This window comes from Rhinolophus sinicus, linkage group LG05 (genome assembly GCF_036562045.2).
Source record: "Rhinolophus sinicus isolate RSC01 linkage group LG05, ASM3656204v1, whole genome shotgun sequence".
Classification (NCBI taxonomy): Eukaryota; Metazoa; Chordata; class Mammalia; order Chiroptera; family Rhinolophidae; genus Rhinolophus; species Rhinolophus sinicus.
The window spans coordinates 27,855,906-27,882,364 of record NC_133755.1 but is presented as its reverse complement, the minus strand read 5'-3'; positions in this window follow the sequence as shown (position 1 = coordinate 27,882,364).

Below are 26,459 nucleotides of genomic sequence, written 5' to 3'. Positions count from 1 at the left end.
GTCTATATCATCTCTATCATTTCACCATAATCTTAGCACTTTCCTTGGTTCCTTTGAACATACAGCATTTCCCTGAAAATAAGACCTAACCAGGCAATCAGCTCTAATGCGTCTTTTGGAGCAAAAATTAATATAAGACCAGGTATTATATTATATTAATTATATTATATTGTATTATATTATATTATATACCCTGTCTTATATTATAGTAAAATAAGACCAGGTATATTATATTATATTATATTATATTATATTATATTATATTATATTATATTATATTATATTATATATTATTTTATTTTATATTATATTATAATATTATATTTTTCTATTCTATTCTATTCTATTCTATTCTATTCTATTCTATTCTATTCTATTCTATTCTATTCTATTCTATTCTATTCTATTCTATTCTATTCTATGACACTGTTTTATAGTAAAATAAGACCAGGTCTTATATTAATTTTTGCTCCAAAAGATGCATTAGAGCTGATTGTCCGGCTAGGTCTTATTTTCAGGGAAACACATAGTAGCATCTTTATGCATGGTTGCCAAGAAGTAAATACGTGAATGGAAACTTATTTTCTCAAAGTCAAAACCAGTTCGGGCAACTACTTTCCTTTAGCTCAAGGACAACTGGTTTAACCTTGTCTTGATTTGATGCAGTCTCATACAAAAAGCGTTTAGTAACTAAATGCCTGCATATTTTGGGCTTTTAAAATGGATTCACTACCACAGGTCTGTTCTATTTATCTTTTCCATTTAAGATAGCGATTAATGATGTAGACCAATGTCTAATGTCACAGAAAATAAGAGCTCGAGGAAGCTTAATTTGGAAGCTGATTTGCCAAGTAAACTTGTTTTCCCTGCATCTAGTACAGTGCCTAGCACACTCTAGGTCTTTAAGAAATTCTAATTGGATGAATAAATTGGCAAATCAGGTAAATATTACTAATATATGGGATCCAAAGAAGGAGGAAGACCCTTTTATCAGCTCTTAGGCTAGAGGTGTTTATTTATTTTAATTTAATTAAAAGGAAAATGCTTTTAAAATGCTGAGAACAGGTTTTGTGGAAATAGTAAATTCTTTTTGAAATTAAAATAAATGTAGGAATAACTTTCCTCATCCCTAGGGGAAGAAAGATTGACCCAAGTAACTTTATGGATTGTTTCCATTCATTAACTATTGATCCACCTTAGTTATAGCTCATCAATTTTTATAAAGTTCAAATTGTTCACAAAGAATATTTCAGCTCATCCCACAAGTTATTCTTTTGTATATTTTAGGACAATTCCCATCTCAACATTGTATGAAGCATGTCGCTGAAATCTAATTAGTACATCACCTGCTACAGCAGCATGTGCTTTTATCTCATTACTCTTCCCCTGTGAGCCATATGTCTGCTTCCAAAATCAATCTTTTTATGTAATTATTGCAACAAAGAATTTATTTGGTTTTGCAACAACTGTCTCACCTCCTTGCAAGGCATTTTTGTTCTTCAGTTTCCCAAGGCAGACATCCTGCAGTTGTCTTTCTCAACATGGTGCTGTATGGTCCAAAGTAATACAGTTTCTTTTTCTATCTAATGTGCCGATTTATTTATTTTTTTAGATATTAATTGCTACCACATTGTTTTTGTTGATTTCATTTGTTTATGCTCTCTGGGACTTTCTTTTTTAATCAGAAAGAATTATAATAACCTCATGCTGAAATTTGTGTCCAAAACTTGTGCTGTGCCTTGATATAATAGGCAGAAGTCAAAAACAGACCAAAAAAAAAAAAAATAACTGGGAAAAGGGTAAGGAGTGAATTGAAAACAATGGCCAGTCTTGGATGTTTTTTTTAACTTTTTTTACATTGGATGTTATCCATTTTGAGAACCTAACTGTTTTATTGTTGGGAAAAAGTTCTCATAGGAGAAGTCTGTCAATTATAGAACTAAGATACCAATTAGTTTGGATGATCTTATCTTAAGTAGCCCAGAAATTTTCTGAGATGAAATTAAAACTGCTGTGAATAGTGTCCACTTTTCTGCATAATCCATGATTTTCTTTTAATATTTAATACAACAGAATTTATTCTTTCAATATACATTCTTTAATGCCTGCTATGTACCAAGCACTGTTGTAGGAGCTGGGAATTCTAAGGTGAACGAGACATACCTCTTCACTGCCCTTCCACCTCTTTTGGACTATTGAGGAAGCCAGACACTGAACAAGGAAACAAAACAAATGATCGTGACCATTGGAAGAAGAACGGGACACCCGGCATTCTTAACCTGGTAGAGAGGAGTACTCTGAGAGTACAGCAACTAAACTAATGCCTGGGAAGTGAGTCGAACTGACTGGAAGCACATAGAGATACTGCTTCACAGACAATGGAAAGACCTTAGGATACAAACATCTTTGAATGAGTTGCAGTAGAACCACTTTGAGAAGCTATTCATTTTGTAGCCCTCAGTAGATTACTCAAGAAAAATGGAAAACTTCACTACTCTTGCAAAAAAAAAGACTTCTTCCTGACTCCACCGAATCTCATCATTATATGCTTTCATAGTATATTCTATCTTCCTTTTAAAGCCCTTACATAATTGTCATCTTTCCCAAAATTTTATTATGAACATTTTTAAACATACAGAAAAGTTGAACGTGAACAGCCATGTGCTCAAAACCAAGATTCTGCAATTAACATGTTAATATATTTGCTTTGTCACACATCAGTCGTCCATTCATCCCTCTATTCATCAACCCATGTTTTTCAAAGCAATTCAAAATTAGTTGCATATATAGGAACACTAAATCCCTAAACAATTTCAGCATTCACATCACTAACTAGAGGTGAATATTTGCATGTGTCTGAGTGTATATGTGGGTGTATAAAATCAAATATATATTTTAATATGTTTGGTATAGTGTACACACGATGAAATATGTACACAAAACAGTTATTCTAGTTAATACGTTTTGAAATATGCATATATGAGTACTTATGTACCCCAAACTCCTATCATGATACAGAACATTCCCCAAAAGTGACCCCATGCCCCTTCCTAAGTAATCTCTGTCCCTGCCACTCCCAAGCCAAACACTGTTCTTGTTTCTTTCCAGTGTACATTAATTTGACCTATTTTAGAACTTTATATAAATTGATTCATATAGTAGAAATTCATTTAGCAAAATGATTTTGAGATTTAATCATGGTATGTTATTGCCTTTTAATTGCCAAGAATGATCATTGCATGAATATGCAACAGTCTCCTTAGTCATTTTCTGATTACAGACTGTTGGCTTCTTCCAGTTTAGGGATATTATTAATATTAATAAAGCAGCTATAAACATTCTTATGCCACTGCATTTTGTTGTGTATGTGGTTTTTTTTCTTTTGAAATATGCTTTTATTTCTCATGAATAAATTCCTAGAAGTGGAATTGCTGGGAGACAGAGTGTATGTTTAAGAACGGTGTAAGTATGTTAAGTAAGGTTTAAGTCATAAGAAACTGTTAAGTTGGTTTTTATTAAGTGGTTATACTGTGTCTTCTCACCAGCAACATATGAGTCTTAATTGCTCCACATCCAAGCTGATTTTAGGGCTTGTCAGTCTTTAATTTTAGCAATTTTGGGAGTAACAGTAGCTAACGGTAATGTTGATTTGCATTTCTGAAATGATTTAATGATGTAGAGTACTTTGTCTTGTACTGTTGGTCATTTATATATCTTCAAAAGTGAGGTGTCTGTTTAATCTTTAAACTAGTTTTTTAATTGGACTGTTTTTAATTATTGAATTGTAGATGTTCTTTACACATTCTGGATTTGAGTTCTTTGTGAGATATGTTTTGTGAATATTTTCTCCCAGTTTGTGCCCTTGATGATTCATTTTCTTTGCAGTGGCTTTTGAGGAGGAGTTTTAATTTTGATGAAGTCTAATTAATTATGTTTTTTTATTTTATGGTTATTGCTTTCTGTAATGTGTCTAAAAAACAGTAGCCTATCTCTAAGTAATGAATATATTCTTTTATGTATTGTAAAAATTGTTTTGTTTTAGCTTTTATGCTTAGATCTAAGTACCACCTCAAATTAATGTTTGTGTATGTTGTGAGGCAGAGGTTGAGGCTAATTTTTTTTCCATGTGGATATTCAATTGTTCAACACCACTTGTTGAAAAGCCTTTCTCTTCCCACCTTGGATTGATTTGGCAACTTCGTCAGAAATTAAATGACCATGTGTGTCTATTCCTGGGCTCTGATTTTGTTCCATTGTTGTTCTTTCTGTCTATCTTTAGACTGTAGTCTTGACTGATACAGTTTTTTAGTAAGTCTTGTTACCAGTTAATGTAAGTCTTCCAACTTAGTTCTCTTCATTTTTCCCAAGATAGATTTTGCTCATCTGTGTCATTTGCATTTCTATATAAATGTTAGACTCCAATGATTGATTCCTACAAAATTGCCTGATGGTATTTTGATTTACATTGAATTAAACCTGTAGATAACTTTGGGGAAAATTAACAAAATGCTAGCAAAGTAGTCTTTTAATCTGTGAACATCATATAAATCTTATTTAATCTTTCTCTTCAATCTTTTGTGGTTTTTAGTGTGTTATGAACTGAATGTTTGTGTCCCACCAAAAAGTCATATGTTGAAGCCCTATCCCCCAAAATGATGGTATTTAGAGATGGGTCCTTTACAAGGTAAGTAGGTCTTGAGGAAGTGGTCTCTGTCTGATAGAGACACCAGAGATTTTGGTCTCTCTCTTTCTCAGTGCAAGCACTGAGAAAAAGCCATGTGAGGGTATTGAGAAGGTAGGTGGCTGTCTGCAAGCAAGGAAGAGAGCGCTCACCAGAACCCGGCAATGCTGGCACCCTGATCTTGGATTTTCAGCCTCAAGAAATGTGAGACAATACATTTCTTCATTTTAAGTCACATAGTTTATAGTATTTTGTTCTGGTAACCTGAACCAACTAAGGCATAGTGTATCGGTTCTACATTTGTTTTGATAAATTTTTTCCTAAGGATTTTTATTTCTTTTTGGACACTATTGTAAATGGGTTATTTTTAAATTCACTTTTTAATTTACTGCTCATATATATAAAAATCCAATTGATTACTTTGTGAAAGGAATCCTGTTTCTTTGCTAAGATCACTTAGCATTTCTGGTTCTGGTTATCAATTACTGAAAAGCACATTCTCAAGCTTAGTGAGTTAAAGCAATGAAGACATTGATTTTGCATAAAGCTGCAATTTGGGGCAGAGCTCTGTGGACATAGCTTGTCTCTGCACCATTCAGCTGCAATAATCTGAAGGCTCACTTCTTTACTCGCCTGGTGATTGATGGTGACTGTTGGCTGGGGCTGTGCTTAGAACACCCACACATGGCCTGTGTGTATGGCTGCGTGGATTCTTTATGCCATGTTAGCTTGGTCCTAAGGGTACAACTCCTAAGAGCGTTTGAGTTATTTATCTGTCCTTTACATTTTTGTTTTCTACCTCAATTTCAAGCTATTCATTCAAGCCCTAAAACCTACATTGATTTTATAATGCCTTCTCTAAGGAATTCTCTTTATGATGCCTTCTCTTTAGAATCCTGGTCTTGAGCTTGTGCCTGGCATACGCTAGGGCGTTTATAAATATGTTTTAAATTTGTGTTGTTCAGCATGTAAACAAAGAAAAGCATGAACATATGAATGGAATTAAGGGATGAATGAATGCTGACTGCTGTTCCTATTTAATTTTATATATAACTTATCCCCTGACTACCTGCCGACCCCGTCTTCCTGGTGGCTGAAGGACACCGAGCTTGTACTTTGTTTAATTCACTTGGTTTTCATGTTTTGGCTTGAGTTCTCTTTAGCTCCACGTAATCTCTTTGCAATTTTGGCTTCTCTGACATCTGTGCACATTTGGAATCACACTGACCTGGCACATGATTCATGCCCTCCTTGTTTTGTTACTTCAGTGCTCCATTCCCATAGAATTTCTCCTTAATTCAGATCTCAGTCATCAGTCCTTGAACTTGTCCAAGCAATGAAAATTAGATCTCTCCTGACACATACTGGATTCCCAGCTTCAGTCCGACTTCTGTTTTCATGAAGACATTCATTTCAGCCAGCCCAGCCTCAGCTGCAGATTTTGGTGTTCAAGATACTCCTTACTGCTGGCCCAGTTCTGTTGCTTTCTCTTGCATACTATTGATCATGTTCTACATACTATCCCTGCAATTCTTGTTTTTATTTGCGTGTGATATGATGAATGGATAACCCAGTCAGATGTAATATTGCACAATATGCGTTCGTCTTCAATTCCCATTCTTAGTCCATAGGGTAGGTAGTCTATAGAAAGGGTCTGGTGCTTATGCTTTGGGGTAATAATTTCAACTGCAGAAGGTTTTTAAATATTTACCCTTTACATCTGAATCATGTTCTAGGTCAGTGTTTTACAAGCATTTTTCTATCTTAACGTACAATAAGAAATTTAACATTAAGGCATAATATAATCTTACCTTTCCCATGCAATGATATACTCTAAAATTTCTTATCCTGTTCTATTTTATCCCATTCTACTTATTTTAAAATAATATTTGTTGCTACCCACTAATGGGTCATGGTTTCTATATTTTATTAAACATGTAAGATTATTGGACTGCATAAAAAATGTGGCAGTCCTGGAATTTCTTTCAAGAGTAAGTTGCTGACCTTATTGACTTTCAGCAACTGTGATCTTCACTTAGGGAATTAAAATTTTTTTAAAAAGTGAGCATAGAAAAATGTTTTGTACATCATAGATTTTTGTATTGATTATTTTCCCACTGACTGTTTAGTTCCCTTCTCCCTCTCATGGAACATAATACCCAATCCTTTTCAGGTTGCAATCATGTTTAAAAATTAAAAACCCCAATTAGCCAATTCAAAATGTAGCCATTAAAAGTCAAAGAAACAGGAAATATTTTAAAGAGGGCAATATAAGGTATTTCTGCCATAATGGCAACAATTTTCGTTAGTTGGGCTTTTTTCATGATTTCGAACAATGTAGGACAGATATTTTCCCCAGTGGTGTTCTTCAAAGTAGTAAAAGGTAACACTTCAAAAAAGATGCTCCATAATGTCCAATAATCTCGGAAAATTCAATTTTAAAGAAAGTTACATTTTTAACTAAAGGACTTCTCCAAGTCTTCCATATGCTAACACGCATTCTGAATCTCTGGTTCAGTCTGCCATGGGATACCATCTTCCAAATACCATTGTAGGACATTTTATAGAAAGAGAATACATTGAGCTGGGAGTTGGGAGACAATTCTCACCCTAGCTCCTTATGCCCCTGAACATCTGATCTTTCAATTTTTGTTATCTCTAAAGTTAAGAAAACAGAATTATCACTGAAGTCACTTACATTTTAAGAACTCTAAGGTAGGAAGAGTGAGAAATTCCCAAAGGGATTTGGAAACAGAGTGTTACTGATGAGCTGGGGTGCAGGGCTTTACTTTTAATAATGTCTCATCTGCCATGGCTGCTCACCCTGAGCCTTCTTACTCAACAAACAGTCATAACTCTGTTCTGTTGGTAACAAAAACTTCGCATATGGCTTGATTTTTCACTTGAAACTCAATGAAACTTTCTACTTAAAGTGGTTTGGGGTTGTAGCCACAGACACCTAATTTACAGGCACCCAGCCCTAGTTGCAAACTTCAACAGGCTCAAAATACACCCATCCAAAATTTACAATTATTTCCATTTTCTTAGCCAGACCTTGAGAGTTCAATATCTAAAATTCAGACTAGAAATTTCAAGTGAAAGATTAGTTATCATTAACGAGTGTTTATACTCTAAATTGAAACAAAAGAATAAAATAGTAATTGAAGAAGGAGTGGTAATTTCTAGAGGGACTATTTAACTATTTGGGAGTAAATCCGAGAAATTATTTTCAGGTAAATCATATTCATTAACTAAAAATCATGGCTATTCTGAACAATAAATTAAGCACAAATGGATTCTCTTGAATCCAATAGGAAGATAGAAAATAATAAAACTTTAATTTTGTATTAGAGTATTGGGTTGGAAAAGTGCCTTTCAGGTCCCATTTCATAAACATTGTAGGAAAATAATTTCATAATGGCATTTCAAATGTAAATATTATTTAAATAAAGATCTAGAAAGTCAGACAACCAAATTCTAGAACAGGTGTCATTTTAGAACAACTACTTTAGAACGATTAATTTAAGAAACTATTTCATTTTTCCAGAGCATATTTCCAAAATACCGATCCTGTTTGGCTTTAAATTCCCAACATTTGTTCTGTTGAAGTGGTTTACCTTTGAATAGAATTCTTTTTTGCTAAAAAATGAACTTTTTAAAAAATGTTAAATTTTATGACTTAGTACAAGCCCTCTTTTCTTCTCTTCTTCCTTTGCCTGCCTTAGCTATTTCCTTTTGCTTTAGAAAATGTTAGCTAAACTTTTTAGTTTCCAATGCCTTTAGATTTCAGAAAAGTTGCAAAAATAGTGTAGAGTTCCAGTGTCTCTCATCCCAGTTTCCCCTGTTATGAACATCTTATGTTAGTATGGCATATTTGTCATAATTAATGAACTGATGCGGAAATGTTGTTGTTTTTTTTACTAAATTCTGTACTTTATTTTATTTATTTATTTTTTAAGAGAATTTTTATAAGACTTTATTTGATCCAAACTGAGGACAAGCCACCTTAGTAGTCAGATTTCTTTAGTTTTTACTTAATGCCTTTTTTTTTTTTTCTGTTCCTGGATTCTCTTCCAGATACCACATTGCATTCGGCATTCATGGCTCCTAAGACTCTTTTTATACTGTGACAGTTTTCAGTCTTTCCTCATTTTTGATGACTTTGAAACTGTTGTGGAATACTGGTCAAGTATTTAGTAGAATACTAAATTGAGATTGGATGATCCTTTTTCCTATGATTAGGTGTGTTTTTTTGTTTTGTTTTGTTTTTGTTTTGTACAGCATCTCCTTTTCCGTACTGCATTCTTCGTAAGGAAGTCACTTTGTATTGCTCACACTTAAGGAGTGGGGATATAATAGCTTTTTTAAAATAATAAAGATAACATAGAATATAATGGGGATAAACAGATTTATATAGCCCTTCACAGCTTACAAAGTGTATTTACATATGACCTAATCACCAACCCTATGTGGTAGGCATGGAAGAAATTATGGTGGTAAGAATAATTGATAAAGTATCAAATAGGTGAGAAAAAATGGAAAATTCATTACATGGCAGCTGGTTGGCTTCAGGCATTCCAGAATATTCCATTGTTTCTTACTCTTATTCTGTATCTTTTCCAACGTTACTTAGAAATCATTCTTTGAATGTGTTGTCATCACTCCAGAATCAATGTTACGAATGAAACCTCACTGTATTGTCCATCCTCTCCCTCCTACCACCTCAGGTCTCTCTCTCTCTCTCTCTCTCTCTCTCTCTCTCTCTCTCTCTCTCTCTCTCTCTGTCTCTCTCTGTCTCTCTCTCTCTCTCTCTCTCTCTCTCTCTCTCTCTCTCTCTCTCTCTCTCTCACACACACACACACACACACACACACACACACCCTTGTTAAAACAACTCTTCATCCAAACTTTCCTGATTCTGCCAGAAGAACTACCCTTTCCTCTGTTAGGTAGGCTGGATTCTGTGATTCATTTTGAAGTAATTGTTTAATTCTTCATATCCAAGGGGCCAACAATTGTCTTCTTTAAAATGTCCTTCATTTCTACCCTTTTCTATTTGTTCTGAAGCCTACGCCCTAGTTATGCTTACGAGTATATTTCCTCATGCCTGGAATACTACAAAGTTGTTTCAGTTGTTCTCTGTTGATAATAATTCTTTCTTGCAATTGTCCTTAAATGCCAATTTTATTGCCCCTCTTCTTTGCTCAAAAATTAAGTGACTCTGATTCTTAGCATATCTCTTCGTGTCTTACGGATTCAACAGCATGGCAGACATGACCTAACTTCCCATCACTGTATGACTCGCATGTGGAACTCTAATGAGGCTGAAATAATGGCTCTAAAAATAAGCCTAATGCCCTCCCCCTCCAATGCTCTCCTAATGCCCCCTCCTCATCTATTCAGACTGTAATCATTCAAGTGTCAGTTTAAATTGTCTTTTCATCCAAGTGCCTCTTAATATAATCTTAGGTTCAGAGCAAGTTGAGGTCAGTGGACGCTGGAGTAAAAATAAGTTAGCTTATCTGAATCGTTTGATGTTGTCTTACAGCGAGGTAAAGCTTCTGGTTTCTTATTCTTTTGTATTCCCCAGAACACAAAGAGTACTGATGGACATGTAATAGTATTCACAATAAATGCTTCATGTTGATTGATGATGAAGTTTCTATTTCTCTTTAGGGAAGTGGCCATTGAATCTTGGCCGCTTTCCCTTTTGCATTTGTCTGCCAGCATTAAACATTAATTAGGCTATGTATTCCAATTTTCAAATATGTCACTTTCTGAAAAAAATAAATCTTCTTAAAGTGTTTTCTCAAATTTTAACTAAGCTCTGCTGGCTACTTTCCAGACTTGAGACATTTTTTTTCCTTTGTAAGCTTTTCATACAAAGTGGATTTTTAAATTTTCTTTCAAAATTATAAACATATAGCAATTATGATTTTGTTGAATACATAAAAACTCTAACAAGAAGGAGGAGTTGACTAGAGAGCCAGTTTATCTTTACCAAAAATGGAAAAAAAATGATATTTAGAGAACTTATTTTTGTTTCCCTCCTGTGGAAAATTTAAGGGATTATTTTTAAGGTCATATTCCAAGTGAATGCAGTAAAGGGCTCCCTATTGAGTTGGAGTGGTTTCCAAATAAGTCCCATCAAGAGGAGATCTTACTTAGGAGCATTCGAACAAACTCTCAAATTGCCTCTGTTCTGTGCTATCCAATAAGAATGAAACAGAACAAATTAGAGAGTGAAAGTGGCTCTGGAGAGTTGTTTGCCAACCATTAAAACAACTGAGGATACTGAACTGAAGGAAGTTATTATTTTTATCATCAAAGTTAGTTTCAGTGCAGACTTTAAATGGAAGCATAATTGCTTTAGAAAGTGCTTCGGGGTGGTGGTGAGTGGGCACTGGAGGCCTGGAACACTAAATTAATTCAATCAGCAGAGGAAGGCAGAAGCACCCAGCACAGTGACTCTGTAGGGACTGTCCATTCATTCATTAAATATAAATATAATTGCTTCAACACAGCTGAACACCAAAATATTCACTTAAATTACCAAAAATTGGTATACCTTATTAAAGCCAAGGGGAAGAGAGTTTTGTGTATCTTTTAATCACTATATAAAATGAGTTTCTTTGAAGGCAACTCATATTTATTGTACCATTACACTGAAACCAGTGTTGTTTTCAGAAATGTGTGTTTTGCTGAAAAGTTACGATAAATCTCCTTCTCTCTCTCACCAATTATTATTTTTCAAAAACCAATAAAATCATGCTTATTATAGTCAGACATGCCTCCTGCCTTTACAAACATGAAGTTCTGAAAGAGGCAAAACTAGTTAAACGTATAGATACAATCACATACAAAAGTCACTATTAAAACTGTTTTGCTGGCCACACTCTCTCCCTATGCTTTCCTCCTTCCAACCATTACCTTTATTTCTTTAAATTTTTTTTTGCCTTCCTGTCTGGGAATTGACCAAATTAAATTAAAGATGTCATGAAGTTGGAATTTGCCTAAGCAAGGGAAAGGATTCACATGGTTTGCTATCTCTTCGAGAGTTTCCTTAGGTTGTCAGCAATAGAGATCAGTAGTACAGGTTAGGCTTTTTAAAGAACTATAACTTTTCAAGAATTGCTCTTTCAATTCAGCAGCCCCATTTTTTATATTGAAAATATGTACTTCATAAGGAAGTGGAAGATGATTTTAAACTTTTAGCTCATTTAAAATCTGTCTCTTTTAAGGAAATAAAAATTACAAAATGGTGTGGCACATTTTTATAAGTAACCTTTTAAAGGTCATGGTGTGAAACATGATTAATAAAAATTCTGGATAAAGAAAATAAACCAAATTTTCTACTTAAGAAACAATATGAAAATAAAACACTAAAGAGAATAATCACAGAGAATCTGAATCCTAAGTAACCTGAATAAGTGACTTAGATTATGTATTGAAAAATGTTTTCACATGTGTTATATCAGTTGATATCAGTAAATCCTTTCAACAAACTTGAATTGATCACATGCTGTTGAGCTCAGTGAGGTCCAATTCACACAATACTGAAGCTGGCCAGTTGAAATAAAGGGAAATTGAAGAAGTGAGATGTTACCTATTTCTTAATCACTGGGGAAATTTTCTTTGCTTGTTGCTTTCTACTTCCTTTCTTGATATAATTCCTGAAGTCTATTGTCTAGGGACAAAGGGGAATTGTTATTATTCAAGGAAAATATGATTGTATTTGTAGAAAATTCTACCTTATATACAAAAAAGCTAGTAGAACCAATAAGTGAGTTTTTCAACGTATTACAATACTGATTCAACAAATAAAAAAATCAATTATGTTTCTATATGTTTACATCAAACAATTTTAAATTGAAATTTAAAAATATTAAAAATAACATCAACAATAAGAAATACTTAGAGATAAATTTTATGGAAGATATACAATACATATATACAGAAATTTATAAAATGCTGCTGACAGAAATTGCAAAAAGCTAAAGTAATGGAGAGATATACTACATTCATGCATCTACTTTTGTAACCACTTAAAATCTAAATAATTAAAATTATAAAAACAATTTTTACTTGATGGGAAATACAAAAACAGAAAATCAACCAGATTTGGCCCATGAGCCATAATTTGCTGACTCCTGCTATACAAATCACAACTAATCAGCATTTGAACAATAACACAAGGCCACTGTCTTATTTAATTAATATATATTAGTAAAATGAACAACTGACAGAGAAATTAAGATACAAGTTTAATATTTGAACATCTACTTTCAGGTGTAAGCAACCTAGACTGAAATTTTTCTTATATGTTTTTTTATGCTGAAATTTAGTCAGTTGAAGTGTAAGAGTATATTTATTATTGTGAGGATAAGCTGATTAATGATAAAATGATTAATTTTGTCTATGATTGCAATTATTAGGGGTTTTAGATGATTCATCAGTAAAACATAGATAGTTAGATAACATATCAAAGCACACACATCTTTTGAACTGAAAATATTGATAATATTATAAAATTCGAAGCAGAATACTAGATATTGTATTATATCCTAATTCCAATCTTATAGAGTTGTCTGGTGTTTTATAACTAATAATATTAAAAACAATCGGTATAAACTGTACTTAATTTTTATTATTGTTTTCCAATTATACTATAAGTATTCTGAGAAGAAAAATACTATTCTTTTGGGATTTTCTATCATTTAAAGATGAATTAGAAGCAGAATAGTCTAGCTCAAAATTTCATAAGAAGAAAAATAAAAAGCCCTCCAAAATAAGATTCAATTAAAACATTTTATGTTTAGAAATCTTTGATCCAAGAAAAATAAAAAGTCAAGAAAAATAGTTTTTGGGGAAAAGAAGTATTTAAAACAATTTTCGTCTCATCAATCAAATTTCAAGACAATAGAGTGTTCCGGAATGCTTTAAAAATATAATTCTTTGTAGTTTTACATATATAGTTGGTAAAATTTAAATGAAACATGTTGAAATAATTACCACAGCTACCAACCATTTTAAATAAACATGAAGGATTTTTTAGATCTGTTCATGGAATGAAGTCTAGGTATAGTATTCCATCTAGACTCTTACTACTGACAAACTTTTTTCTGCATTATGTTCTGATGTAAACCTGAAGATTAGTGGTAGTAATTTAAGTATTTCTGTTTTGTGTACATTTGAACATATCAAAACAATAAGAAATTAACTTTAAAAAAACTCAGTGGATAATGATGAGTTCAATCTTGCTTCTGCTTGACCTACTTGCTGAGAGACTTTTTGGTTTCAGACGGGTAACAACATAGTGAATTTAACTGAAGAAATATTTATAGAAGGGAAAATAAGAAAAATGTTCCCAGAAACCAGCTGACGTAATCAAATTCAAGTACTTTGAGATGATACCTGCTGAAAGATCCTCCCATTATTCTACTCTAGGGTAGATGCTGAAATTATAGTGGAAGTAATGAGAGCAGAAAAGCAAATAGAAATTGAGAGATGATTATGTTATATTGAAAGCCATTTGCTTTGCTCCATTGTTATATTTCTGAGCCAAAATAGAGTACTTTCTTTTCCTCAAGGGATTTTGTGTAGTAGCAGGTGTGTGAACAAATGTTAGAAATAAAAACATTATAAGGGAAGGAGGCAGTTTTAAGTTCCCTTTTGAAAATATTTCGAATGCATCATTAAGCTTCAATTTATAAGATTCTGAAAATATAATTGTTATTACAACCAGCAAAATCTTTAAGTGTAGGAATTGAAAAGGAGATATTAGTTTAGATACTTTCTAATAGGGAAGAAGAAAAACTTCGTAGCAATATTTATTTAGACTTTTTTTCTGTAAGGAGGAATTATCTCTTCTTCTACATTAATTTACTCCTTCAGTTATTTATGTCAGTCAGTCAAAAAAACTGATGAGTATTTATTTTTTTCTTTGGATTACAATTCAATAGTATCAATCATTAGTTTTTTTGCCTAAGTTGTTTTAGCTTTGGCCATTGGGAGTTTAGTTAGTCCATGCTAGCACTGTGCATGGCCCTATCTTCTCTCTCTCTCATTGTGCACATTAATAAAATCATTTATAAGTGCTAGGAGCTCTATTGTAAGTTATTTAGTCTTTATGCGGACAACCATGTTAGTGGCAGATAGGGACCATTCTATTTCTTCATTTTGATCTATATGCCATCTGTTACTTTTTCTGGCTTTCTTATACTAGCTAAGTATGATATGGAATAGAAATGGTGACAGAAGCATCCTTGCCTTGTTTCCAAAATTAATAGGAAAGCATTCAGTTTTTCACCATTACATTTGATTCTAGCTCTGGGGTTTTTGGAGAGGCCTTTACCAGGTTAAGGAACTTCTTTTTTATTCACAGTTTTCAGAGAGCTTTTATCATGAATATGTAGATGTTGAATTTTGTCAGATACTTTTTTTTGTTCTGTTTCTTTTGAGGTGATCATGTGTATTTTCTCCTTTATTCTGTCGATGTAATGAATCACATCAATTGATTTTCAAATGTTGAACCAGCTTTTGTGTATATTGCAGGATCCAATTTATTGCTGAGTATTTTTTGTGTGTATACTTAGTCTGTAATTTTATTTTCTTATATTTTTCTGATTTTAATTTTAGAGTAAAGATATTTTCATAAAATGAATTGAAAATATTCTTTACCTTTGTATTCTATGGAATAGATTGTGTAGAAATGATATTTCTTAAATGTTTGCTAGCATTCATCAGTAAAATCATGTTAACCTTAAGGTTTGAGTGTGTGTGTGTGTGTGTGTGTGTGTGTGTGTGTGTGTGTATGTCCGTGTCCTATTTGGAAAATTTTAAACTTTGAATTTAATTTCTTTTAATAGACATAGTTCAACTTATTGATTTCTGAGTCATTGCTAGTCTTTTGGTAGTTTCTGTCTGTCAAGGAATTGTTCCATTTATTCTAAGTTGCGGAATATTTGGGCATAAAGTCGTTTGTATTATTAACTTATTTCTTTAATAGCTGTGGAGTCTATAGGGATATGTTCTACTGTTATTGGATGAAATGCTCTATAATGTCAGTTAGGTCTAATTGTTGGGCATGCTGTTCAGGTCTTTTACTTTCCTATTTATTTTCTACTTGTTCTAGTAATTACTGGGAGAGGTGTCTTGAAGTTTCTAATGATCATTGTGGATTTGTCTGTTTCTTATTTCAGTTCTATCAGATTTTGTCTCATACATTTGAAGCTCTGTTATTAGGTGTATACACACTTAGAAGGATTTCATTTTGGAGAATTGATTGCTTTATCATTATGTAATGTTCCTCTTTGTCCTGGGTAACATTCCTTGTTTTTAGGTCTACTTTGTCTATTATTAATATAGCTGTTCCAACTTTCTTTCCGTTTATATTCACATGGTATTATTTTTATCCATTCTTTTACATTTCCTCACCTGTGTTTTTGCACATTTTCTCACCTGTGTTTTTGCACATATAGACAGCATATAATTGGATCTTGCTTTTATCTGAAGTCTCATAATCTCTGTCTTAGTGTGGTTAATTCAAATTTAATATAAACATTTATATGGTTGAATTGGATCTGCCATCTTGTTGGCTGTTTTCCATTTGTTTCTTGTTGTTTTTATCATTTTCCCTCTTTGCTTAGTTTGAGGCTAATTGAGAATCTCAATGATTTATATTAATCTTTTGTTTACTTTTTATTGTCTCTTTTAATGTAATTCAAACAAATATAGAAAATAGATTGAAGCAAATAAATCGAACCTCAGGGTCCTGGAGACCCTAACAAAAAATCTAACATCTTTTCATCACAGCCCTGAAAAGCAGCAGAAAGACAACAGATCTGAAAAATATTGGAAGGAATAATGGCTGAAAAAGTTCCAAATTTGGCAAGAGATATGTCTATGTATTCAAGAAGCTGAGTGAACCTCAAACAGAGTAAACACAAAATATCCACATTCAAACACAATATAATTAAAGTTCTGATTAAAACAGACCAAAAAAACAAAACAAAAAACCCAAAACAAAACAAACAAACAAACAAACAAACAAAAACAACAACTTGAAAATAGTCAGAGAAAAGGGACACCTTACAAACAGAGAAAAAAACATACAAGTGACAGAGGATTTCTCATCAGACACCAAAGAGATCACAAAGAACTGACACAATGTTTACAGGTGTTGAAATAAAAGAACCGGCAACCCAGAGTCCTATACTTAGCAAAAATATCCTCAGAAATAAAGGGGAAATCAAGGCATTATCAATCAGATGAAGGAAAATTAAAATAATTTGTTTCGACAGACTTAACCTAAAAACAAACAAAACAAAACTAAAGGATGTTTTCTAAACATAAAGGAAACAATAAAAGAACAAACCTTTGCACTTGAGGAAGGAAGAACAGAGTAGGTGATATTTGGAAGATGTGACCATTAGGCGAAACTCAGTACAGGATATGTGGGATCTCTGTGTTATGTCTTACAACTACATGTGACTCTTCAATGATCTCAAACTAAGATGGTTAATTTGAAAAAAAAAAAAAAAAGAATTTAAAGGTAGTGTAGCTCTTTCTCATTATAAAAGTGGTAGGGACTCTCCTTTTCAGCTCACTATATCCTGGTGTTGAAGCTTGAGTATAGAAAGGGATTTTTATTATTATTATTATGGGGTTGGAAGGAAGGAAATCCCTAAAGGGATGATACAGGGCTTTATTGATTTTATACATTAATTATAGTTTAAACAAAGTCTTTGAAACCACATTTACCAACTTTTTTGATACCTCAAATTAATTGCCCCTCCTCTCCTACCCCCTCCTCTTTTCACTTCATTTTGCCTTGCCTGCTGCCTCCACCTCTGCCTCAGTTCTCTTTCCCCGTCTTCTTTCTCCTCCTTTTCTTTTCTCTCTCCTCTTAACTCCCTCCCTCCTACTGTCCCCCTCCATCGTGATTTCAAACCTATCCACTTTTTTCTATCACAGTAAAACTTTTTGAAATATAATTGTCTATAGTGGTTGCCTCCACATACTCACTATTTTAAACTAATGTCTGACCTCACCACTGCACTGAAACTTCTGTTGAACAGATCACCAAACATTTGCATGTCACTATTCTAGACTGTCAATCTTTCAATATTTATTTTAACCTCTCAGGAATGTTAACACTGCTTACAGGTGTGGCCAGTTTGGGTTCATTTTATTTGGGACTCCCTGCTCTTCCTGGGATTGTATGCGTATTTCATTCTCCAGGATAGGAAAATTTTCAGTCATTATTTCTTCAAATAGGTTCTTAATTCTTTGCTTTCTCTCTTCTTCTTCTAGTACCCCTCTGATGCAAATGTTACTCTTGATGTTGTCCCAGAGGTTTCTTAAACTACCCTCATTTTTTTGTATCCTTTTTTCTCTTCCAATTGGGTGTTTTCTGTTGCCTTTTCCCCCCCAAATCACCGATTCAATCCTCTGCTTCATCTAGCCTGCTGGTGATTCCTTCTAGTGCATTCTTGATTTTAGTTATTGTATTCTTCACTTCTGACTGGTTCTTTCTCATGGTTTCTATGTCCCTTTTTTATGCTTGCTATCTCTTTGTTGAAGTTCTTACTAAGTTCCTTGAGCACCCTTATACCTATTGTTTTGAACTCTGTATCTGGTAGGTTGCTTGCCTCCTTTTCATTTAGTTTTATTTCTGGACTTTTCTCCTGTTCTTTCATTTGGGACGTATTTCTTTGTGTCTTCATTTTGGCTGCCTCTCTGTTTGTTTCTATGTATTACATAGATCTGCTATGTCTCCCAGTCTTGTCCAGGTGGCTTTATGTAGTAGGTGCCATATGCGACCCTGACACAGTCTCCTTGGTCATCTGCTCTGGGTGCTCCAGGAGTGTCCTTTGTGTGGGTTGTGTGTGCCTTCCTGTTATAGTTGAGACTTGATTACTATTGGCAGTGGGTGGGATTAACTCTCAGGCTGATTGGCTGTGGGATTTGGCCACATCCACAGCTTACTGGCTGCTGTGCAGGGAGTTTACCCCCACTGAGTGGGATTTGCCCCAATGAGCTCTGGTGCCTGGTTGAGACCATTCTTTGTTTGTACCACTTTGGGGGCCAATTTGGCAGTGCTCTGCTATGGTCTGAAGCTATCTTCCATGTATGTTAATTTTGGGGCCTCTTGGGAGGGGCTCCAGTACAGGGCCATGTCACTCAGTGCCTATGACTGGCTGGGGACTCCCTGGTAGGAGCTACAGTACCATTTGCAGTTGTTCACTGCTTGTGCTAAACTTGGAGATGCATGGGAGGGGCAATGCTCTGAACTGAGGATGGCTGCCACCAGTATTGGGCCTGGGGTAGCTCTGCAAAAAGCTAAGACACCCGAAGGCCACCTGCCACCTGCTGGCTCCCTTAAAGTTCAGCCGTTGATAAACGCTTCTTCAGTATTCAAGTTGGGTAAGGCAGGGTCTCAGGGAGTCACTAGCGTGAGATGTATTGTGGTCACCAGATTAGTGTAGATTCTGGTTTAGTGCCAGTGCTGAGCCTGGAGCTACTCAGCAAAAGTCTCAGATGACACCAACGCCAGTTACCACCCACCTGGGACCCATGGACTGATTATTTTCCAAGGAAGAATGCAATATGGATGGGGCTGGCTGCTCTTGGAGAAAGTTCCTCTGGTGTTGAGGGAGTAGGTGAGGCAGGGTCCCAGTGACTCAGCACAGTGGAGCAGTGGAGCTTACCAGGCCAATCAGATTCAGATTTGGCCATAAGCTTAGGGGGCGGGATCAACACAGGAAAGATGGTGCCCACCTGCTGGCTACACTGAAGCAGACCCCTCACAGGGAAAATGGCAACTGTCCTTCAGCCCTTGCTCAGCAGCCATATACCTTAGTCTGCTCCCTATATGACTCTGATGCCCTCCGAGTCACTATTCTTCTGTTGGAGACCCAGATGAGTGCCTGAGAGCAAATGAGTCTGTGTGTGGGCCATTTAAGTGGATGCCTGGGTTTTCTGCACACTTCCATCCCACCCTGACTGTTAGAATCCCCACTTTTTTTCACAGCCAAATGTTGTTGGGGCTCCCCTTCTCAGCACCAGTACATTAGCCTGAGGAGGTCGGTGTGGGGCGGGGATCCCTAGCTCCTCTGGGGGGAACCTCTGCAGCCAAGATATCTTTCCTGATTCTCATCCACCACATGCAGGTGTGGGGCTCATTTCTCAGCTCTGCCTCTCCTACCTGACTCAGCATGTCTTCTTCTTTATATCCTTAGTTATAAAACTTCTGCTCAGCTAGACTTCAAATGATTCTCCAGGTTGGTTATTCTATAATTTAGTTGTAATTTTAATGTGTTCACGGAAGGAAGCACGAACAAGTGTTTATCTACTCTACTAGCTTGTATCTCCTTTGATGATTTTAAAATGTAAATTTCTTATCTGAACTTTGGCCCTATAATCAAATGAATATATTTACTTGGATATTCCAAGATATTGCAAAATTAATGTCTATAAATAAACTCACCATCTTTTCCTACATACATTCCTTCTGTATTTCCCAAATAAGTGAACAGTACTGCCATCCATGCAGTTTTTTGAAGTGAGAAGTTTGGTGTCATTATTTCTCCTTCTCACTCTCTCAGCATTTTTTCTGTAATTGTGTTCTATGATTTTTACCTCTCATCCCTACCTCTATTCCACTAATAGAGGCCATAATCATCTCTTGTTTATATTACCGCAATAGCTGCTTATTAGGTTTTCCTGTCTACATCTTGTCTCTTCCAGTTATCTCTGGTGAGAGGTTTATGTAAGGATATAGTGCAGTATGCGCTGAGGAACATAATTTTTTAATTAATTCACTCATTCATTCCATTATCAAATATTTGAGTGCCTCTTACAGACCAGGCACTGTGCCAGGCAATGGGGTTGAGGTGAACAGGCAGGGTTTTGCTTTCATCAACCACATAGAGGCAAAAGTCAGTTCACCAAAGAGGGTTTTCCTGGCCACCTTAGCTAGAATAGCACTCCACTTCTATACACTTCTCTTTCTCTACTTTCTTGATATACTGTACATTCATTTTTTAAAAAATTTGTTGCCTGTCTTCTAAAATGTAGACACCAAGGGTGCTGGTAACTTAAGTTTGTTTTGTAGATTGCCATACTTCAGAACAATGCTTGGTACATAGTAGACCCTTTATAAATATTTTTTGAATAAAACATTAAATCTTGGAGGCAATAAGTAAGAATCAAATTTGACAAAAAAAAAAAAAAGGATTTTAGGTAAGTACTATGAAGGAAATAAGCAGGATGCCCCATTAAGACTGAATAAATAGCTTACTTTTAGACAGCTGGAGAGAAACTCTTTTAAGTCAAGACTTGAACCATGAAAAAGAAGCAGCCGTATGAATATCATGGGACAGAACATTCTAAGAAGGTGAACCAACTTGCACAAAACTAATTAAGTGGGATAGTGCTTTGCATGCTCAAGTAATAAAAAGAGGTCACTGCTGCTAGAATGTAGAATGTGATACAAAATGAGGCTCATCATGCATGGGAAGAAATTTAGATTTTATTATAGTTAGTGAACAGACTATTAAAAATAATATTTCTTGATTGTACATAGCCACTGTGTCATAAGTATTTGTTAAATATCTGCCTTTCCTGCCAAAAGCTTCATGAGGGCAAAGAGCACATGTCATTTACTCTGGATGCTCACGGCTTAGCAAAACCTGGTATATTACGAGCACTTATTAAATAGATTGATTGTGAAGGCCTGGAGTCAACCTCATTAAAAACATTTTTTTTCTTTTTCTTTTTCAATTGGTCTACGTAAAATTTATTTCTCACAGTTCTGGAGGCTGGGAAGTCCCAAGATCAAGGCACTGACACATTTGGTGTCTGGTGAGGACCTTCTTAGCTATAACTTGACACAGTGGAAGGGGTGAGGAGTCTCCAGGGCCTCTTTTTTTTTCTTTTTCAAATTAAAGTTTATTGGGTGACAATTGTTAGTAAAGTTATATAGATTTCAGGTGTATAATTCTGTAATACATTATCTGTATCTCGCATTGTGTGTTCACCACCTAAGGTCAGTTTTCTTTCCATCACCATATATTAGACCCCATTTACCCTCTTCTAGAGCCCCCTCCCCCCTTACCCTCTGGTAACCCCTAAACTATTGTCTATGTCTGTGAGTTTTTGTTCCTTCATTTATTTGTCTTGTTCTTTTGTTGTTTTCAGTTTTATATACCACATATCATTGAAATCATATGGTTTTCTACTTTTGCTGTCTGACTTATTTAGCTTAGCATTATTATCTCAAGATCCATGCATGTTGTTACAGGTGGTACTATTTCATCTTTTCTTACTGCCGAATAGTATTCCATTCCAACTTCTTTATCCATTCATCTATCGAAGGACGTTTTAGTTGTTTCCATGTCTTGGCTACCGCAAATAAAGCTACAATGAACATTGGAGCACACGTGTCTTTATGGATAAATGTTTTCAGATTTTTTTGGTTGATATCCATGAGCGGGATTGCTGGGTCATATGGTAATTCTATTCGTAATGTTTTGAGGAACCTCCACACTGCCTTCCATAACGGCTGCACCAGTCTGCATTCCCACCAACAAGGTATGAGGGTTTTTTTTTTCTCCACAGCCTCTCCAACACTTGTTACTATTTGTCTTGTTGATGATAGCCATTCTGACTGGAGTGAGGTGATATCTCATTGTGGTTTTTATTTGCATTTCTCTGATGATTAGTGATGTTGAGCATTTTTTCATGTCTATTGGCCATTTGTATGTTCTCTTTGGAGAAATGTCTCTTTAAGTCCTCTGCTCATGTTTTAATTGGATTGTTTTTTTCTTGTTGAGTTGTATGAGTTCCTTGTATATTCTGGATATTAGCCCCTTATCCGAGGCACTGTTTGCAAACACCTCCCATTCAGTTGGTTGCCTCTTTATTTTGTCGATGGTTTCTTTTGCTGTGCAGAAGCTTTTAAGTTTGATATAGTCCCATTCATTTATTTTAGCTTTTACTTCCATTGCCTTTGGAGTCAAATTCGTAAAATGCTCTTTGAACCCAAGGTCCATGAGTTTAGTACCTATGTTTTCTTCTGTGCAGTTCATCGTTTCAGGTATTATGCTTAGGTCTTCGATCCATTTTGAATTAATTTTGGTACATGGTGACAAATAGCAGTTCAGTTTCATTCTTCTGCACGTGGCTTTCCAATTCTCCTAGCACCATTTATTGAAGAGGCTGTCTTTTCTCCATTGTATGTTTTTGGCTTATTTGTCAAAAATTGTCTGTCCATATTTATGTGGGTTTATTTCTAGTTTCTCACATCTATTGCATTGGTCCGGGTGTCTGTTTTTCTGCCAATATCATGCTGTTTTGATTATTGTTGCCCTGCAGTGCAAGCTAAAGTCAGGGAGTGTGATACCTCCAGCAGTGTTCTTTTTTTCTTAGGATTGCTTTGGCTATTCAGGGTCTTTTGTGGTTCCATACAAATCTGATGATTTTTTGTTCTATTTTTTTAAAAAAATGCCATTTGGCTTTTGATGGGGATTTCATTAAATCTGTATATTGCTTTGGGTAATATGGCCATTTTAACAATGTTGATTCTTTCAATCCATGAGCACAGAATATTTTCCATTTCTTTGTGTCTTCTTCAACTTCTTTTAAAAATATCTTATAGTTTTCAGCATATAGGTCTTTCACATCCTTGGTTAAGTTTATTCCTAGGTATTTTATTCGTTTTGTTGCAATTAGAAAATGAATTATTGGGTTTTTTGTTTGTTTCTTTTCCCGAGATTTCATTGTTAGTATATAGGAATACAGTGGACTTTTGTACGTTGGCTTTGTAGTCCAGAACTTTACTGTATTCGTTTACTGTTTCTAATCTCTTTTTGGTGGAGTCTTTAGGGTTTTCTATATATAGCATCATGTCATCTGCAAAGAGTGACAATTTAACTTCTTCATTCCCAATTTGGATGCCTTTTATTTCTTTCTCTTGCCTGATTGCTCTGGCGAGAGCTTCCAACACTATGTTGAAAAGCAGAGGTGAATGGGGACAGCCCTGTCATGTTCCTGAACATAGAGCAAAGGGCTTCAGTTTTCACTGTTAATTATGAGATTATTTGTTTGTCCTTGTAGCTGAGATATGTGTCTCTTTAGAGGCAGCATATGGTTGCGTTTAGTTTTTTGATCCACTCTGCTACTCTGTGCCTTTTTATTGGTGAGTTCAGTACATTTACATTTAGCGTGATTATTAATATGTGAGGATTTCCTATCATTCTATCTTTAGTTTTCTGGTAAGACTGTGTCTCCATTGTTTCTTTGCCTTTTCGTTGTTGTCTATTATTTCTGTGTGGTGGTATTCTATGATTTTTCAATCTGTTTCTTCTTTTGTTATGTTACATGTTTCAGTTCTGGATTTTTTTTTGAGTGGTTATCATTAAGTTTATGTAAAAGAAAGTTTCATATTTATAGTATTCCATTTTCTTCAGCACGCTTACTTTCTCCATTCCCATATTCCAGTTCAGGCCTTTACTCTCCCCCCTTTTATGTTTTGGTTGTCACAGATTTTCCCTATTTATGCTGGTCGAATAGCCTCCTTCAGTATTTCCTGTAGTGAAGGTCATGTGTTAGAAAATTCCCTCAGCTTCTGTATGTCTGGAAAGGTCTCTATTCCTCTTTCATTTCTAAAGGATGTCTTTGCTGGATATATTATTGTTGGCTCATAATTTCTCTCTTTCAATAGTTGTAATATTTGATTCCACTCCCTCTTGGCTTGTAGAGTTTCTGCTGAAAAATCTGATGATAATCTAATGGGCTTTCTTTTATAGGTTACCACCTTCTTTTCTCTGGCTGCCTTGAGAATTCTTTCGTTGTTGTTAATTTTTGACAGCTTCAATACAATGTACCTTGGACAAGGCCTGTTGGGGTTGAGGTAATTAGGTGTTGTATTTGCTTCTTAGATTCAAAGATCCAGGTCTTTCCACAAGTTTGGGAAGTTCTCGTCAATTGTTTGTTTGAATATACTCTCTGTTCCCTTCTCTCTTTCTTCTCCTTCTGGTATGCCTATTATTCTTACATTGCTCTTTCTGGTGGAGTCAGAAAATTATTGTAGAGTTCTTTCATTTCTTTTAAGTCTCAGGTCTCTTTCTTCTTCCATCCATGTCATTTCCAGATTTCTGTCTTCGATGTCACTTATTCTTTCCTCCATCTGTTGAACCTTACTACCTAAACTGGCTATTTTATTCTTCATTTCTTTTATTGAGTTCTTAATCTCCAAAAATTATGTATGGCTCTTTTTAAAAATTTCAATCTCTTTGGTAAAATTTTCATTTTGTTCTTTGATTGCATTTCTGAGTTCATTAAACTGCCTGTCTGTGTTTTCTTGCATCTCGTTGAGATTTTAAGAACTGCAATCTTGAATTCTCTGTCATTTAAGTCACATATTTCCATGTCTTTAAATTCATTTTCTGGAGACTTTTCATTTTCTTCCTTAGCTCTCTTGTTACATTGGTTATTCATGGCAATTAATGATTTATTATTTCTCTTTCTAGATATCTACAGGAGTGGGTTCTGCAACAGGTTGATAGAAAGAAGTCTGTCTTTTCTTTTTTTTTCCCAGTAGGTGTTGGTAGAATGTTTTGTTTTCTCTCCAACTGCAGCCTTTTATTCTCTCTCACACTGTAGTGGTATATTTTCTCTGCACTATTCTGGTGTCTCACACAATGACGGTGATTCCCTGGAAGGCGGGCTTCTCCTCTGTGAACAGTTCAGCCTATGTGGGGGATGTGGAGATCTTCTGAAATTCCAAAGCTCTTCCTGCACCAGGTTCAGAGCCCATGTGTTTCACCAGCTCTGTTTACTTGTGCAGGGATCTGCCCAGATAGATGGGGACAGGGGCACGGTGTGTAGTGAGAGGTGGCCCAGAGCAATGGCGAGGACCACCACCATAGCCAGTCCTGCTTCCACAGCTCCCTCCCCTTTGCTGGAACTAGTTGGGCTGCGAATCTGTGTCTGCGGGCCACAGTTCTCAGAACTACAAATATTCTGTTCTTTTGATCTAACACTGCTACTGTTCTGCTTCTAGCACTGGACAGGTGGGGTTGGGGTAGGCTCTGGGAGAGTAATGAGGGGGCGGCTAGGCTCAGTGCCTAAGGCTTCTCTTCTCTGTTTGGCAGTGAGGGCTTAAGCTACCATTTTCAGCCTTCTTCCCTCAGTCTTTGCTCCGAGGTCTCTGCCATGAGCATTGGGTTCAGCGTGTTATTTGCTGCCCCCTCAGCCCTGTGGGCCATCAGCGGAGCCCTAGCAGTCCAAGTTCTTCCATCTCCTGCAGTTACCGTAGTTCCGGAATGCAGCGAGCTCGGAGCACCGACATAGGTCTGTGTCCTGTGCCCGCGCATCCCTGTCTCTACACTTCTCCCTTCCATCTTCCTCCACTCATGCAATTTGCCCACCATTATATGATTTCAGTAGTGCACCTCTTAGTCTTGCCTGTCTGCTACACAGGGAGTCTTTTGTGGAGTTATAGTTGTTCAATTTGTTGTAAATTCCAGGGGAGTTTTCAAGAGGCTCACCTCACGCCGCCATTTTTATGACGTCATACAACATTTTTTTTTCCCACTGCCAGCTTTAATAAATATTTCAGTAGGACCTGAATATAAAATCTCATTAAGTATTATGCTGAAATTGAAAATATTCTATCAGATTTTATCAAGAATTGTTTACATAGTATAAGATTTATTGTCTAGAAGCAATAAACTTTTCCTTTTTTGTTTGTGTGCTTTGTTTCCCCCCACCC